The sequence below is a fragment of the Tympanuchus pallidicinctus genome, unplaced genomic scaffold (genome assembly GCF_026119805.1).
Source record: "Tympanuchus pallidicinctus isolate F22 unplaced genomic scaffold, pur_lepc_1.0 scaffold3, whole genome shotgun sequence".
Taxonomy (NCBI): Eukaryota; Metazoa; Chordata; class Aves; order Galliformes; family Phasianidae; genus Tympanuchus; species Tympanuchus pallidicinctus.
In genome coordinates, this window is record NW_026294747.1 from 98,165,133 (window position 1) to 98,184,256 (window position 19,124).

A 19,124-nucleotide genomic window follows, 5' to 3' on the forward strand; every position below is an offset into this window, starting at 1 on the left:
ACCACAGCTCAAATAGTAACCTTTCCCATCAGCAGTGGGATCCCTTGCAGAAATAAATAATAGCAGAATCCACTTGAAGCACCTAAAATTACCTAAATATGAGGTACTGAGCTGCCTGCTGAGATACACACATCCTATACTTCCTCCAGGCAGACTTTACTCACTGACATCTAAGAAATCTGTTATGGAATTTAAATCTCCTCCCCTAGGTAGACTTAGAGTTCTGCATCCAATAATTATACCTCATTATAGCAGGGTTCAAGCATCCTTTCACGCATGACATTTAGCTGAAAATGGTTCACCCCTGAGGGAATGTTTGGATGAAGATGCTAAAGATATCCCCTGCAGATCAGCTTAAAAGCTTTTTAGCTCAGTTAATAGATGAGAGCCTGATTGTATTAGTATCAGCAAATTGATTTGAAAAACAAAAACTATAGATCTTAGCCTGTCTTACAATTGCCCTATAGTTTGCTGGTAAACCTGAACAGTCGGGGACAAAGTCTTAACAGATGTAGCAGACTTTGGAAATTGGATATTTTCCAGTTCAGCAATTGGTAGAGACACTATCTGGATTATGCAGTCCCTTATTAAGAAGTGTCAAGGATTAGCCAGAACTGAAAACACTTGTGGGATTAGGGATTTATTTATATGGAGACAATCAGGAAGTGAATTAACTAAAAATGTTACTTTAAAGAGAAGCTGTAAAACTGCATTAAACCCTAATGTGCATGTTCTCCTTTAGAATTACATTTGAATGATCTAACTTCAGAGTAGAAGTAAATTAAATTAAATTAGGACCACTTGAATTCTGGATAAGAAGGCCCTTGGGAGTTTTAATGATGTTCAACTGATCTATTTCTAAGCCATATCTTTCGTTGACTCACATTAATTTTCATGAATTGAACTGTGTAGATAAACCTCAAGTTCTGAAATTAGAAAATCACAACAAAAAAGTGACTGCTAAATTAATGGCAGCAAAACATTTTTAAAAACAGTTGCAGAACAGCTTGTTCATCTGCAAAGGCAACAGTAAGTCGTGCTGACTCTGGATTTGCATGATGAAGGACACAATTTAGGAACAGGCTCTCTTAAAGCTTTGCATTATGACAGAGCCCAAGTGAAGTTTGTTCTACACTTTTCACATTGAGAACTGCTTGGTCTGGAGCTGTTGTCCAGCTAGCCTTATACCACAGATTTTAGAAAACTCTGATCATTTTGGAAGGCATTTAGGCCAAGGTTAATATTTATGAAGGAAAACATGTAACATATGACACATCAACAAATAGGTGCTCTTTTTTTTTTCCATCGCAAATTCAACTGCTGGAGACAAAAAACTGAAAACTCCCTCATTTTTTTTCCTCTAATCTATATAATCCATGGTTGTCAACTTCTACCCAGTCTATTTCTTGCATGCTACTAGAAAAGCAAGGAGGCAAATAGCATGACTTATCTTTCTGCTTTATGGATGCTCAACATCCTGGTTCCACACAGGAAAGACTACACTGCTAAGCAATATTCTTAATATTTGAACACACCTACTAGGATGTTATGTCTAATTAAGGCCTCTGGGGAGACTTACTATTCTCAGATATTTTACTGATATCTTCATACAGCTGCAGAAATAAACTATGTGTTGATTCAGTGACAATCAAGTTTAAAAAAAAAAAAAAAAAAAAAAACAAGATTGATGGGGTGCATCTTTCTTACTTGGATGAATTAAAAAAAGAAAAAGGAAACCTGGTACCAGAAAACAATGTTTCTTCATAAGCATCATTAAGTACAACCTAAAATAATATTAATGCTATTAAAACTGCTAAATGAATAGGAAAACTAAAAAGTTTTGATGGAGTTTCAGTGGAGCTCAACTTAGCACTTTTACTATTTTCCAATATGAATTTTAAATGCCAGCATTTTGATAAATAATTCCTGATGTTATACCTATTGCCATTTTCAATTAAAAGGAAATATAAACTTGCCTATTTAAGAACAGAGGAAAACTGACGAAAGGAAAACAGAAAAGGGGAGAGAGGTTGCATTTATCAAGGTAGAGAAAGCAGGCTCTCTCTGAAAACACGTGAGGCTAAAAGCAGAGAGGTTGAGGAGGGGGAAAGCACGTTACTTTTAAACCTGAAGAGGAAGCCAGTTTAACCTTGACTTCCCCAGGGCCTATGAAATCATGAATACCAAGCAGAGCTTTGAATGAAAAGACTTGCTCCTGTTGTTCTGGGGTGACAGGCGGTGCAGAACTTCAGTACATATGGTTCTGAAATTCTGGTATGTTTTTGGCTATCAGAATATTCTGATTTTATTTTCCACCAGAAAGGGTTTTTTTATTTATTTATTTTTGTACTGAGCCCTGAACTAGTAATAGCTTAAACACAACGAAATTCTACTGATTTCTAAAATATCCTATGTTTTCCAGGACAATGACCATCTTTGTTATGTGTACGTCCAGGTAACTCCATGACAAATACAAAATGAATACAATGGCAAAAGCCTGCCCAGTTCAGCCAAACAAATGCAAACAAAACATCCACAGCCCAACCCTGCTTTCTGCTCTCTTAATGAACTGAATCAGCTCATGAGTGATGGAACAAGCACCAGCACCTGTAAAAGAAGTTGGACCATGGAAGTCGAAGTAAGGGAGGACAGAACAGGAAGTAGGGGAGGGCAGAAGCTGAGATCTTCCTTTCAGCAGTAACAAATCATTAAACAGGCTCAAAGATCTTATCTCTGCAGTTTACATCCCTGAGTATTATGCCTGAATACAGGCCAGCCTCTCTGCCTTTTCCTTCACTTCCCAAGGGCACAGTTCTGCCAAATATGTAAGAAGTGCTGTTAAGTGTGGCAAGATTTAGCAAAAACTTCTTTTTAACTGCTGTTCAAGTATTTGTAGTAGATGCAATGCATTCAACACAGAGGTATAGTAAAAAAAAAAATTCCACTTAGTAATAATTCTGAAGCTTTCTTAGGCTAGTCAGAAGTGTGAACTCTTCAAATGAGACATTTTTATATGGCTTTTCAAAAAAATCAAGGTCTTTTACTGTAAGAATGAAAACGATTTCTTTTCAGTTTTCATCCTTCAAAAAGAGATTGTACAGTTAAACTTAACTCTTTGCTAAGTGATGTGTAGTCAAAAGAGTTACATTTGAAAATTAAAAAGAAAGGAGTTCTCTATGAAAGTCAATGTTTAAAGCTTTTACTACAAAAATATTGGAATATTATGATATCATTAAGATGCACTGCAGAGCATTTGGATCAGAGGTTAGAGACATTAGTCAAGATCATTCTGTAGATAATCATTCATAGATTTTGCAAGAATACACTGAAGCTCAGAAAAATGTTGTCCTTTTCTATCTGTATTTATAATTGACCTTTATTCAGAAGCCCATCTCATATTTATATCATTTTGATAATTGACAGACATGCTGACAATTATCCTTCCTGTTTTCAGGATTAAAAATTGATTCTCTCACTGAAGGTAACAAAAGAGGAAGATGTGCCAAGAAGGTCTGAAACTGGAGTGGACAGTAGGGAACTTGGAGACCAACAATTCTGGATACTTTCAAAGGGTGGGTGTTCATGCTTTTCTGTCTCAGTTTATCTCTGAAATGTACACAGTATCTAGCAAGCCTACAGGAGTTACCCAGTTGTTGGCAGCAAAGCTCTTTTCAACACATGGGGTACTACAAAAGTGGTAAACAAAATTATTTTTACTAAGAAAAAAAATACAGTCTTGAACCAAGGGCAGCACACTAATATTGTTATATTCTACTTGAAAAATGTATGTTTTTTCTTTTGAAGATAATAAAAATACACCATAAAAATGGAACTTGTCAAAATAAATCTCAGATAAGTAACCTAAGGAGGATGTGAGTGCAATAAGAAATTGACATTGGCTTGCCTGATTGCTTTGATGCTAAATGACTAGAAGACTGGGCTGAATGCTCAAGGCTGTTGTAAGATTCTCTGTTAAGCTTGATTTGTCCAAATCAGTTGCTCTGACAGAACTTGCTCATTTATGCACCTCTCATGGAGAGAAATCACTCTCAAAACAGTGGTGCAACTCCAGTATTGTTTGTTTGTTTGTTTTTTTCAGTTGGAAGCTACATCAGACCACTAATTAGTCAGGACTCTCTCAACCTCAGGGACCTGGGCACACATCATCCTTTACACATCACAAAGAATGAGGAATACTCTAGTATGCCACTTAGCAGTGCAGTCTGTGTACATAAGCTGACTTCTAACTCACTTGTTTGGGGACTCAGAGAAGTACATCCCAAAACAGGATGATCTCTAAAGACTGTTGAAGACTAAAAATATTAGAGCCTAAATGGAATTTCAAACCCCTGGCTGGCTGCACTATGCCCAACACGCAGGCTAGCTGTTTTAAAGACAGCTCTCTACGTTGTTAGATTGCAGTGTAGACATACAGTATGAGAGATGACAATAGATATTCATCAGCTTTAAAATTAAACAATGCTTAACAAAAGAGCAGGAGAGAGACAAAGACTAATCCTTAAAGGAAATAAGATTTTACTTTCTGGAAATCACCATTTAGACATGAAGCCTGATTAATGAAAATTTAGTATAAAACTTCCAGCTAGGGAAACAAATGACATTTCCTTTGCCATTTGAAGCTTTGGTGGGAAGATCTCTCATAAGAAACTAACTCCAGTCTAAAAGATTCTTCTTAAAAATGCCATACAAATTTTGAAGACTTCTATTTTCCACTTCCTGGGCAACAAATTTGTTCATTTTTGCTCTGCAACTTAACAAATAAAATCAGAAAAAGTTCCTACCATAGGAAGCACTACTTTCTTATGGATAGATTTTTACCTTAGCTCTCATTTTTACTTTCATTAAGAAGAGAAAAAAAAAAAAAACCCACATAGGCACTCTACAGTACAAAACCAGCATCTTTACTACACCCCCCTCCTCCCTGGAAGCACTCAAGACCAGGCTGGATGGGGCTCCAAGCAACCTGGTCTAGAGGGAGGTGTCCCTGCCTATAGCAGGGGGGTTGGAACTAGGTGATCTTAAAGGTCCCTTCCAACCCAAACCATTCTATAATTTTTTGTGAAACATCCAACTTAAAGTCTTTAAGTACTTGCTGACAGTCTAAGGTGGGCCTAAGTCCGAACAATGCTTTTTGGAAGGAAAGAGAGCAACTCTCTTCCTCTTTCCTGAGGCCTTTATCATTACAGAGGAAAAACATCAGGAATACGCTGTGTGTAATTAAGGGATGAAGTCTAAAATCCTTTTGTTAGAACATAAACAGATCAATAGCTATGTACACAATCATGTTACTTCCTAAGATACAATTAATTAAGGAACTTGAGGATGGCAAAGAAATACTGAAAGTCACTTATTAGTCAACATTCTAACTACTCAGAAAGTGAATGAAAGTGACTTAAAATATTAGCACTGATTTCAAAATAACAAGGGTACATAATATTAGCTTTAGTTTCATCTAAATGGTTTAAAGTAATGTTTTGACCTTATTTAAACTGACCAGTGTTCTTTTCTGAGAATCCTATTAATTATCCTCTCACTGTGCACTCTTACACTGTAAGCCATCATTATCAACTAAGGTGACTCTAAGAAATGGTAAATCATTGTATTTATGAGCAAATAGATGTGCTACAATGTACTTTAAAACATAATAAATTGCTTCTGTTGCATCTTCCAACAAGCACAGTAACAGATTCATTAGATGGAAACAAAACGAAAGTTAGCATTATTTTTATGTTTCTATAATGGTATTTTTTACTTGCTCTTTAGTATGTAAGAAGATTAAAAGAACAAGACCTGGGCAATTTGTTCCGATGATAACATTGTTAGTTCAGAAGAAATTGCTATAAAGATCCACAGTGGCTGGCTGCAAGAATTGTTAATGACAGCAGTAAAGAGAAACAGGAATTAATTTAAAATAAAGGGATATCATTTACAATATTTTTTTTTTCACTCTTTTGTTTACCTGTCACTGCAGTTATCAGTGTATGAAATAGCTGTGATGAGAGGTCATGGGAAGATCAGAACCTTTTCATGGTTTTTTTTTGTTTGTTTTTTTTTTTTTTTTTTTTTTTTTTTTTTTTTTTTTTTTTGTCTTTTGTTTCTTTCTTTCTTAATCAGGGTGTACTTGAAATAATTTTTTCAATAGTATATCCTCTCTCTCTCATTAGGAGGGCCTCTTCCTGTAGCAAAATATATATGAAAACTGCAAAACCTCTACATTTGCTAGGGAGCTTGGGTACATATGGCATTGGAAAATACTTTCAATTTTTCTATCCACCTACCCCAGAAAAGATCAGATAAAATGTTCCTTTAAAATATATCTACATTCATCCATCCATACTGAATGATAAATATAAAGTATCATGTGATAGTTTTGAATAAACTGTTCAATGCTTCCCCAGGGAATTGGTCAAAATTCTGTTATTTGCAAAGATATTTAACACCAAGGTCCATAAGTGACAGAATCACAGAATTGTAGGGGTTGGAAGGGACCTCCAGGTTCCCTACAGCAGGTCGCACAGGTCGGCATCCAGGCAGGTCTTGAACATCTCCAGAGAAGGAGACTCCACCACCTCCCTGGGCAGCCTGTTCCAGTGCTCCGTCACCCTCACTGTAAAGAAGTTCTCGTGCACATTTGTGCAGAACTTCCTATGCTGCAGTTCCTGGCCGTTTCCCCTTGTCCTGTCTCCACACACTGCTGAAAACAGTCCGGCCTCACCACTCTGCCCCCCACACCTTAGATATTTATAGACCTCGATCAGGTCCCCTCTCAGTCTTCTTTTCTCAAGGCTGAACAGGCCCAGTTCACTCAGCCTTTCTTCATAGGAGAGATGCTCCAGGCCCTTCACCATCTTTGTGGCCCTCCATTGGACTCCTTCCAAGAGATCCCTGTCCTTTTTGTACTGGGGAGCCCAGAACTGGACGCAGTACTCCAGATGAGGCCTCACCAGGGCAGAGTAGAGGGGGAGGATCACCTCCCTCGACCTGCTGGCCACGCTCTTTTTAATGCACCCCAGAATGCCATTGGCCCTCTTGGCCACAAGGGCACACTGCTGGCTCATGGCCAACCTGTCATCCACCAGGACACCCAGGTCCCTCTCTGCAGAGTTCCCCTCCAGCAGCTCATCCCCTAAGCTGTACCAGTGCATGCAATTATTCCTCCCCAGATGCAAGACTTTACACTTGCTTTTGTTAAATCTCATCTGGTTTCTTACCGCCCAGCTCTCCAGCCTGTCCAGGTCTCGCTGAATGGCAGCACAGCCTTCAGGCGTGGCAGCCAATCCTCCCAACTTTGTATCAAACTTGCTGAGGGTGACCACTACCCCCTCATCAAGGTCATTGATGAAGATGTTGAACAAGACCCGACCCAGCACCGACCCCTGAGGAACACTGCTAGTTACAGGTCTCCAACTGGACTCTGCACTGCCAATGACGACCCTCTGTGCTCTGCCAGCCTGCCAATTCTCAACCCACTTCACTGTCCACTCATCTATCCCACACTTCCTCAGCTTTGTTATAAGGATGTCGTGGGAGACAGTATCAAATGCCTTGCCAAAATCAAGGTAGACTACACCCACTGCTCTCCCCCTATCCACCCAGCCAGAGACAACATCATAGAAGGCTACCAGGTTGGTCAAGCACGACCTCCCCCTGGTGAACCCATGCTGACTGCTCCTGATAACCCCCTTTTCTTCCAGCTGTCTGGAGATGGCATCCAGCACAAGCTGTTCTATCACCTTTCCAGGGACAGAGGTGAGGCTGACTGGCCTGTAAATACCTGGATCTTCCTTTTTGAAGACTGGAGTGACATTGGCTATCCCTCAGTCTTCAGGCATCTCCCCCGTTCTCCACGACCTCTCAAAGATAACAGAAAGCAGTTCAGCAATCACCTCCACCAGCTCCCTCAGCACCTGTGGATGCATTCCTTCAGGTCCCATGGATTTATGAACATTGGTGTTGCACTGGAAAAATTTATGGTAGAGAGTTTGCAATAGTGAGAAGATCAACTACATAATCCAGTGGCTTTCTCCTATCTGTAAAATCTATGATTCATATACTACGTGAAGATCAGTGACTTTTTAAATATATACGCAATAAAACTCATTTCTTGACAATCACAGCATCTTACAAAAATTTTTTAACTTTCTGGAACATATTAAGGTTAAGAAATCGGAGAGATTCACTAAAGACTCTAAAAACCACAATGAAAGCAAATAAATGATTTAGATTTAAGCACCATTTCACAACCACTGTATCATGCTTTAAATATTATACTTTCTGATGTGTTTACATTTGACTGGTCCAGTACAACTTGCTGTATGCCCAGAGCAGAGTGAAACAGCAGTCACACATTAAAAAAAAAAAAGTACACAACAGGCTTTTAAGCACAATTTGAGCTGTGAATCTACATGTCAAGTTAGAGCAATAAATGATTCATTGTATCAGTGAGAATTCTCAAAGCGACCTGGATTTTTCCCAGACTAACTTGAAATAATTACTGAAAGGCCTAAAATTAATATTGTCACCTTGAGTTGCACCTTTACCCTACAAGAAAGCTGTTCTGGGCTGAATTTGGGGCACCTACAATTCAAAAGAATGAAAATGAAAGAATGAAGATGGGGCCTCAGTTACTGATACCTGCTTCCACAAGGTGTGCAGAGCAAGGTGCTCTTGGGAGCCCAAATGCAAATCCTTCCTGAGAAACACTGGTAGCTAATGCAGTGCATGACCCCACTACTCACCCCTTACAGCAGTAAGCAGCTGATGACCCTGCAGTGATGTGTAGTCCCAGCAATTGCTTTCTGCTTTCCATATTGTGGATCTACACAGTCTTTCCTATAGGCCAGACAGGCTACGCCTACTAGTTACTCCTGAGCACAGCCAGCTAGGCTTTGAGGAACTTTGAGCTCCTCACACTCAAGGTACACCCCCATCACCAAAAATAAGAATCTGATATCCACTTCTGTGGGCTGATTCTTTCAAAACTATGAATAACTCTTACTGACAGTGGCTTAATCCTATTTGCAGAGTGATAATAGAGTTTCTTAGCACAATGACTGGCATTATGCTGGGTTGGAGTAGGAAGGCAGGTGACGTCTTGCGCTGTCTCTTCCCTTATATAACAGCATGGAACAGTGCACAAATCCAGCCCTTAGGCTGTTGAAAAGAGAGGTATCTTCTGCTCAGTATTTCTTAAATTCTTAATAAAATAGTATCACCAATATATAGAAATCTGATCAAATGCAATTGAGGGAAGGGTGGGAGAGAGGGAGGAATATTTGTGGTATGCTTCCTTTATCTGGTTTGCTGAAAAGCAGATTTATAAAAAAACTGCATTCAATGGAGATTTATACTAAGATTTACATTAATATAGAAAGCAAAAACTCTTTCACCAAATCTGGGAACAATGCTCATTTCAAGATGCATATTTATTTACATTGAACTATCTAGGGACTTGACCTAGCAAAACAGCATAAAGTTAACTCTGTGCACTTTAATGGAAGCTTACATGTGCTTACAGTGAAATACTTAGCTTAAGTGCTCAACTCAAGGCTTGTGTATTTCAAAAAATTTTAAGTGACAGATTTCAAGTAAAACATCCCAAAAGAGATAATATGAAAGCAGATCTTACAGAAATATTTCCAACCTGCAAGCAACGTCCCTCCCATCATCACAAATCTGCAGAGACATCCACATCTCAGCCACTGCTAGACAGAATCCTCAAATCTCCTTTGTCATATCCAGACATACAATCAAACATCAAATGATCAAAACAACCTGATCTCTAGAAAGAGCACAGCAATGTATTTTATTTATTAATCACAGCTCTTCTGTTAATTTTTTATAGAAAAGGGAGATTTAAAACATACCTAGAAGACTGTCTAGAACTTTCTAGTTAATAGTCATCCTTCTGGCTTCCTCAAAGAACGTGACATAAAAGACAAGCCTAACAGATCACTCTAAGTATGCTCTGCCAGCTCTTCACCTCACCTAGATGGAAACCTTAACAGGAAAATCCACAGACTGTCTCCTCTCATAACCTCAGTCTTCTATCAGTGATTCAGCCCAGTTAGAATCCAAGCAACTCCATCTACAAAAGAATGTGAAAACTCACAGCAAGAAACGCTTAACTATATTACTGGAGGCAAGTTGCCTAAATTAACCAGGTAGCTAAGCATCAAGAATGCTCCCACTCACTAGAATTTCATGTATGCTTCTTAAGGTACAAGCAATTTTCTCTTCCCTCCACCATAGTCACAGAATAAGAGTTAAGGACTGAAAACCGTGCTTGTGTTTCTCTAGAACTGAAGTACTCCACAATTATTGCCCCCGTTTTCTTCACTTCTGCTTCAGGTATAGCAGTTGGTACCCCTGCAACACAGCTGAAGTGCAAGAAACTTAGGACTACTTAATATTAACGGTGTATGTACAGAAGAACACGCCAGTTTGCAGTATTGTTACCCTAGGAAATCTAGATTTTTATCAGCTTTAGGTGCAGATATTCAAAACAAACAGTGTCTAAAAGGTAAAATACACTGTAGTATCTTTACAGTTCTTTGAGCCAATGCATTAACTCTATTTGCCAGCAGACAGGACTGGGGCAGCTCCTTGCCTGCAGTAAAGGACCCTGCAGAAAAGCAACAGCATAAATACTACAACAAAATACTTGTTTTCCCCTCTTTTCAAGTTTACACCTCAAAGAGTTTTCCTGTGAAGAGGTACCTCAAGAGGTTTCCATAGTCAATCTAAGGTCACTGATTTAATGCTTCCTTTTGCAAACTCCTCAAAGAAAAGTAGGATGGAGCTGCACACATCATGCTTTGAAAACTGTAAACAACAACCCTGCCACCAAAGGAGCTGGATCCCATGACTCCACTCTTGGAGAAATGGGAAAAAGTTCTGCCACAACTATGTTTAACTAAGAAATAGACATTTTCCACAGATTCAAAACTGACCAGACACAGACAGAAACACATAGTGTTTATTTGTTCACAATGTACATATGCTGATGGGCTTGTTTTGTACACCTGACATCTCAACTTTGCTACCAGTATATTATTTATAACTCCAGCGCATTTCTCAAGCTTCAGGCAACCTGAAAATAAGGACTGGATAAGCATAGGAAAGGAGGTAATACCAATAACTATGTACTTAAAAGGCCCAGAAGAGCCATAATACCGTTCTGGCCAATTTAAATATTCATTCTTTCCTTGTTAACAAAGTCTCTCCATGTTCAGTTCCTCAATTAAACAGGAGGTGAAGTGGTTTACATAGCAGTGTTTTAGTGAGATAGAATCTAATTACAGTTAATCTCCCAATATGCAATAAGGTGGCTTCCCAACAGTTAATAAAAAGCAATGGTTAGGAATGATGACAGCACTGCTTCCAAAATGAACTTAAGATAAAATGCAGGAATGTTTAATTACCACATTAAAAACCTGCATTGAGAGGTATTCGTTTCTCAGGCAAGGATAGGCAGAACAAATTATGATTGTAGAATATCTCACTCTGAAGGAAAGGAAAGCTTACTATACACATTTCTTACAGACCTATCTTGCATTGATGCTGAGGAAGCTGAATAGGGTTGTTCCCTTATCAAGAATCTAGGTGCCAGGGTGTTGGCTGTATGCACAAAAAGATAATAGAATAACGAGACAGAGGAACTAAAATATTGATATTTCATTTTTTAATCCTACCGAGGATCTGCGGCACTTCAGATTTTTCTACTATGTGATAGATATAGAGACAACTTCTTGCTATCATAAATTAATACGATCTGGGAGTGAACACCTAAAAGCACTCAGGGTTTGACCTTGTGTTTCTGAATTTTTAGGAGTCTCCATAGAACTCCAAAACATAATTGTATTATGCTGACAGACAGTACTTATAATACTCTGGAGGATCTGCCTGATCTTTGGAAGCGTATTTCTATCCCAACTAAAACAGAGCATTAAGTAAAAGATAGTCAGTCTTTGCACTTAATATTCACAGCTTTCCTAGATTCTGCCCATGAGAACCAGTAGTGACTGTTTTAATGGTAATTTTCTCCCACCACTTTAGAAGAAGCCACATCAAACTTTTACTTGACAGTTCAGGTTAGGACAGTGCACACTGAGCTACAGGGAACAGAAGAGCAGAGGTACTACAATGAAATGACACTGCATTTTCCCAAGCCTGACAAATTACTTTAATGCCATTGAAAGAGCATTTGAACAGTCGCCTCCATGTTGTTATCTAATGCAATTTGAATTGAAGAAGAAAACAAGAAAGCCGTAGACTAATACATGTCCCTTCTCTCTCCAGAAGGAGGGTAACTGTTGCAGAAATAAGAGATTACCATGCCTAATAATGCAAATGTCAGTAATTAACAGCTCAATAAAAACTGCCTATGATTTCCACACAAATCTTACCATCTGCCTGCAATAAAAACCATGGAGTGTATCTCTGATAGAAGTGGAAGTCACACGAAGGAGATAAAGCATAAGCAATCCAGCAAATTAAATAACCTTGCATGTCAAGATAAAAAAAAAAAAAGAGGGGAGTCCTTCAACTTCAAAACCTTTGAACTCATTCTCTGTATAATCAATGAATATAAAGATGTCATAATTAAGAAATATACAGGAAAATTAGGCTAAACAGGTCACCACGCTAAAGAAGAACGAATGGAAAGCTTACCCTTATCTTGGGCTTGCTGAGAAGATTCCAACAGGAGCCATCTCCAAAAGAGAACCTTCCCCACTGCTGGTCACCTCTTAAAATGGGGTCTAGGAGAGGTGCAGCCAGGCCTCCACCCCTTCCAATAGCACAGCAGAATCACTTTCACCTGTGCTCCCAGGACTGACTCTGCTCACCTCAGGTGGTCAATCAGAGGTTCAGGCCGTGATTTGGCAGTTCCATACACTCCCTGACACTAACAAATGAGTTCCTTTAAAACGTGGTCTGAATCCATAAATACTTACAACTTTTGATCATAATGTTAAACATGTGATGCTCTTTAAACAAGGATAGTATATGTTTAAGAAGAATTCCTGAGAATCAGCAAAAAGATATTAAAATGCATACAGCCTGTTTGCCTTCCCTATACAGCTTGACTTAGAAACCAGTGCTTGGTGTACACAGCAAGGTTTTGGTCGTGGGAGACTCCAAGGGCAGCTTCTTTGGGAAGAAGCATGGGGCTGCCCTGTGCTGGGCTCAGATGGATCCAGACAGTTCTACAATACATCCAAATGCAGGCCAAAGCTGAGCCCAGCGGTCAAGATGGTGGCATATCTGTAAGGAAATATCCAAGAAATGAATATATATATAAGAAAGGGCAGAAAATACCAGCCAGAGAGAAGAGGAGGGAGTGAGTTACAAACAACAGAGGGAATGTTAAGCTCAGAGGAAGAGCAGTTCCATGGCAGAACAGGTATTCCTTGCAATTCTTAATCCGAGTCAATGCTGCTTTGCCCATGACAGTAATTGGTAAGCAATTTTCCTGTCTTTACCTCCGCTCTTAACGTTTTTCGTTCCTATTTTTCCTCTTTTCTTCCTCCATTCTGCCCTGAGGGTTAACATCTATGTGGGATTCTAGCTGCCAGCCAAAGCTAACGTACCAGAAAGCCAGAGGTGCTTTCTTAGACAACAGCTTCTACAAAGTATGGAAATGTAGTCAGATGTAGTAACGTAGTTCCCAGATTCCACCTCTTTTCCTTAATGACTGCCTAGGGAAGATCCTTCGACACTTACGGCTTTGTTTTTTCACAATGGAATCAGATTGAGATTGATTTCTTCCTTTAAATTGCAATAAAGATAACTAAAACAAAGCATGAACTACCCTCTCTGCTGCTACAGCAACAGCTCCTAATAGTCATCATTAAAACTCCACTGTTCTAAGAAACATCAGGACACGTTCAAAGTGGATGGGAGAAAAGATGTTCATTTTATTATTTGTGTGCTGGTTTTTACTGGGATAGGGTTAATTTTCTTCATGGTAGCTACTATGGTGCTTTATTTTGAATTTGTGATGAAAAACAGTGCTGAGAAGTCAGTTATGATTTAGTTACTGCTGACCAGTGCTCATACAGCATCAAGGTCTTTTCTGTTTGTCACACCACCCTGCTTGTGAGCAGGCTGAGGGTGCACAGAGCCCTGGGAAGGGATACAGCCAGGAGAGCTGACCCCAGCTGACCAGAATGATATTTCACACCATGTGATGCTTTGCTCAGCAATACAAGCTGGATGAAAGGAGGAAGGAGACAGGAGGGAGATGCTTGAGTTATGGCATTTGTCTTCCCAAGTAACCGTTATGCATGAAGAAGCTCTGCTTTCCTGGAAACAGCCAAACATCTGCCTGCTGATAGGGAGTAGTGAATGAATTCTTTATTTTGCTTTGCTTGCACATGCAGCTTTTCCTTTACCCTTGAGACTGCCTTCACTTAAAACCACACGTTTGCAGGTCTACCCTCCCAATTCTCCCTCCCCTCACACTGGAAGAACTGAGTGAGTGCCTGTGTGGGGTTTCTCTGCAGGATTAAACCATCACAGCCTTTTTTTGGTACCTAATGTGGGGCTCGAGGGGCTTAAGACCAGAACAGATTTCATCGGAGCATGCTGGATTGGATTTATAGTTGTTTTGCTGCTAATTGACAGGCTCCTGTGCCTGCCATGGGGCTCACTTTAATATATATTAGTCTAGTGCTTGCAGGGAGCTTTACTTCTTGTCTTACTCTAATGTAACTGGAAACGTTTCCCTGGCCATGTATGTGGCATGTAGTAATGGCCAAGGTATGGCTGATGGTCCTGCGCTGCTGCATTGGACAGACTGCAACTGCATTGAGAAGCTGAGTCAAAGGGTCTGAGAGCTGTGGATAAATCCATGAGGGAGCACGTATGCCTCAAAGCATCTGTGGCTGTGGATGCTGCAGCTGGCACATCCCTGAAGGGGATCACACTGGAACAAGTTCACCCTAAAGTGGCCCATGAGTAAGGCAGGTACAGATATACCTCTGTAGAGATGGACTGTGGTCAACAGATAAGACTGCACCAGTGCACGTACTCCCTAAAGGGACTATAAGCCTCGGACAAACTCGTGCTGGAGCACTGGCAAGGAATGGAGTTCACTGTAACATTAAACCTGATCCAGAGGGACCAGTGATGGAGAACGTAATGGACATATCTTTAAGTAACATAACCCATGCTCTGAATTGCTTGTTATATGAACATATATAGAGGAACAATCTGAGCACAAAGTGCTATCCTCAATTTGAACAGAGACTTGGGTGCTTTGGCAGCAGAATTTGTCCTCTGGCTCCGTTTTTGCAACATCACTTGTTATACAGCCAAAACAGAAAGCATCTTTTTTTGCTTCAGATTCATGGTTGCTTTCCTTTGAAATTTGTAAATTGTCTTCTATGAAAGTAATCCGAAACACCAGCTAGGTTCTTAAGTCTGGGAGAACATATCAACAACTAACACAAACTACCAATAGGGATTTCAGTATTCTAAGATCTAGAAAAATAGTACAAATAGTTAAAGAAGGAATGCAAAAGGAGTTGAGCAGTAGGGATCAATTATTGTGAGATCAGTTTCCTCAAGATAGGTTTTTAAATATTAAGATGTATTGTTCCAGATAGATGTATAATTAAAAAAAAAAAATCCACGTCATGAATTTAACTGGATAACAATAAATCTGGGATGCAAGTGCTACAGTCATTGATGAAAAGATTCCTGCAGTAATAACTGAAGACCAACAGATTAAATATCACAGAACATAATCTTCAGTCCGCTTCTGTCCTCTTAGTAACCTTTCTGCAACACAGCAGTTCTTGCACTTCTGAAGAGGTCAAATCTCTTGATGCCATTGCAGTAGCCAAAAAAATCAAGTCTTATAAATCCATAAATTGGTCACCGCTGCATTTTCTTCTTGATGGAGTCCTTCAGATCTGCATGTGAGGATGGGCTGAAATTACTCTATCCCAAAGCACACATAAGCTCCTGTTCTGTAATGCATTGTGAGTTTTGGCACAGTTCATTCCACAACAAAATCATTTAAATTCTTTTGCAATTCTGATGCAGTTATTAATGCAGCAGTTGACTAGAAGAATATCTACAAGCAGTGTAGAAAATAGAAAAGAAGATAATGACTAGTCTCAAATGCTAACAACAGAAAAGCACTAGAAACAATCCACTGTAAAATAACTTCTTTCCTCAAGGCTAGGCACATTTAGACTACAAACCCAATTACAGAAATATATTGCACAATACTTACAGAGAAATTTTCAGGCATGGGGAATTCTTTGCTGATACTGTGCTACATCATTTTTCCTCCTCCTTTTTTTTTTTTTTTGCCCCTGCTGAAGTACTGATGCACTGAAAGCAATACATTTAACACTGCCAAATTTTCCAACCTACAAACTTTTCTCAAATTTATTGGCCAAAATAAAATCAGAAGAGTTAAGCTTTGATGAAATACAGTTGCAGTTTACAGACAAAATGCAAATACCTCCTTCCTCTTCCCTTACATTCAATTCCAATCAGCAATAGTGTGGTACATTCTGGGAAGGGAGGCAAGGAAGAAAAATACTACTAAAGGGTGATCAAAATCCTACAGGCAAAAATAGGCTTCAAGCAATGACATAAATAAAATCTTCTTTCTTTCCTTTCTTCTTTTCTTTGCTATGTTTCCACACATCTTATTCTGATGCTGTAAAATGCAGCTGGCGTAACAGCTAAAAGCAGAATGCCTCTTTCCTATATTCTGCCCTTGTCCTTGCTTCAATATAGTGAGGAAATTCACATTAACGACAACTAAGCAGTCCCAGATCCCATACATGTAAAATGGACACAATTCTCACTGCATTCCCCAGGGGCTAGCTTTTCTCTCCAGCTGGGTCCCTTAGCAGTTCTGCTGTTCCAACATGATATATTAATGAGATCCAGTATCTACAGTTTCTGGGGACTTAGAATTTACATGCTAAGCATCACCATTCTACTGTCTGACAAGGCCACTCAGGATATCCCTGGAGAAAATGGCTTTTTCTTTTTTTTCCCAACACTTCTCAACCAAAAGCAACATATTACTTCTTAGTAGAAAGGATAAAATGAACATTTTGCAAAAACACTCCGTTGCAGCATTTGCCAAGAACAACCAAGGTCTGGTGAAGCATGCATGCAAGTGCTAGAAATAACAAAACAACACTTGAGAAAGGTACTTCAGAAGTCCACAGGTTTTCTACATTGTGCAGCTCTTGCATGTAGGTAAGAATATAAGCATAAAAAATACTGCATGTGGTTTTCATGAGTTTTGGGGGGGATTTTGTCATTTGTTTTGTCTTCTTCTAAAATAAAAAATAATAAAAAAAAGGCCCAAGATGTTGCTTCAGTTATTCTAAGAAAGGCTGGGGATTTTGCAGAGCTGGTAGCAGCCTGCCAGAAGCCTGCCCATTTGTCCCTGAAGAAGTAAAGACAAGGTTGATAGAACAGGTATTGGCACCAGAGTATGCCAGGGGCTGTCTAGGGAGAGAAAGGATGCATTGAGTCTTGCCATTCCTCTTCGTGATTCCTGAGAAGTCTGTGCAAACTGCAGCAACCTTTATCACTGTGCAGGTCACAAGAAAGGGAAACTATGGAGGGAAATTAAGACAGGAGAGCAGAGAAAGAACAGCAGCTTGTGTTCAAATTCTTGGAAAGGGGGAAATCACAGCAGAACACTGTCAGAAATAAGTAAAGCCAGTTTCTACTGTTGTTACTGAATTAACTGCTAGGTTAAGGCCTTGTCTAAACACAACAGTTGTGCCAGTTTAATTCAAATCAATTAAAAAACTCATTAAAGTTACACAGGTGCAAAGCTCTTTGCAGACAATCTTGTGCCAGTTTATAACTAGCTAAAGTGATTTGCATGTATTCACAAAAGGTCGCACCTGCTTCAATAAATTGATTTTTAAAATTATTTTAATTTCATGACATTTTATCTAATGTAGAGACTAATATATAGCTATTTTTAAATGCATTAAAGTTCAGGTTCTCAAGGATAATTATTATGCAGTGATATTGTATTTTCTTTCATTTAAACCCTACCATACATTTTTAAACAACGACTGTCCAGGGATTTTAGAGATGTGCTCAGTGGAATCAGGCATCTTCCAGCACGCTGAGTGATGCTCTGCTCTACATTTCAGGAAGTACTACTTCATTAGCTTATAAAGCCATCTTCAAAATCTTAGCACTAAACTTACTAACTTGCTCATCTGCAGGACCAAAAAGTGGGAAGGACTGTTGAAGGTTTGCTTATTACCCTAAACCTGCTATCTATGGCTTTTTAAACTAAGCTGCCTACTACTGTTAATGAACACTGCAGAACTGTTGCCAATAAAGTTTGGCAAAAAGCATGAATTGTTCCCTCCAACCGCGAGTTTGTATTTCTGATTCATAATTTATTACATAGATGTATCTGGTTTCTTCTGTCTTAATTTTGTCTGACATCCTTACAACAGCAGGATGCATGTCAGTGACACATGGTGGCCGTGTTGAGGGATGAAGAGCCCTCATATGATACTTTCCTGTACACTGATCTACAACTTTCAAGATGCTTCAGTTTGTCAAGTTGTAACACAGCCTCCACACTTGGCATTACCCTCCTAACAGTTCCATTATTGAGGAAGCTTGAAAAATAAATAAGAATCCGCCCCCTCCCCCCCTCCCCCCCCCCTTTAGGCATTTGGATATTATTTTACATACTCAGAATAGGAAATTGATTTTCTGTATGCAAAATGGTTCATAATCAATATGCAAAGTCAATACCTCAACCATTAATTCGGACACTTTCATGGTTATTTTGTTTTCAAAGAAAATACCACCAGACAGAGTGGAACAAGTTTAAACCAAATCACCTTAAAACAAAGAAAAAAGAAGAACACAAGCATAAAGGAGGGGAAAAAAAAAAAAAAAAAAAAAAAGAATAATAGAATGGCTTAGGTTGGAATGGACCTTAAAGCCCACCCAGTTCCAAAGTTCCAATCCCCTGCCATGGGCAGGGCTGCCACCCACCAGCTCAGGCTGCCCAGACCCCATCCAAACTGACCTTGAGTGCTCCAGGGATGGGGCACCACAGCTTCTCTGGGCAGCCT

The 19,124-nt window shown here is 39.3% G+C and overlaps 1 protein-coding gene across 4 annotated transcripts in view; it reads right to left on the minus strand.

Annotated features, from left to right (window-relative positions):
• GADL1 (glutamate decarboxylase like 1) overlaps window positions 1-19,124 on the minus strand; it is a 244,774-nt gene that overhangs the window by 223,184 nt on the left and 2,466 nt on the right. Inside the window, exon 1 of one of the 4 annotated variants that reach the window (XM_052695914.1) lies at window positions 12,694-12,850. The exons of the other annotated variants lie outside the window; for them this stretch is intronic. The gene's annotated coding sequence lies outside the window, so the exon portion shown is untranslated. Of the gene's footprint in view, window positions 1-12,693; window positions 12,851-19,124 lie in introns of those variants that run through there. 4 annotated transcript variants of the gene reach the window in all.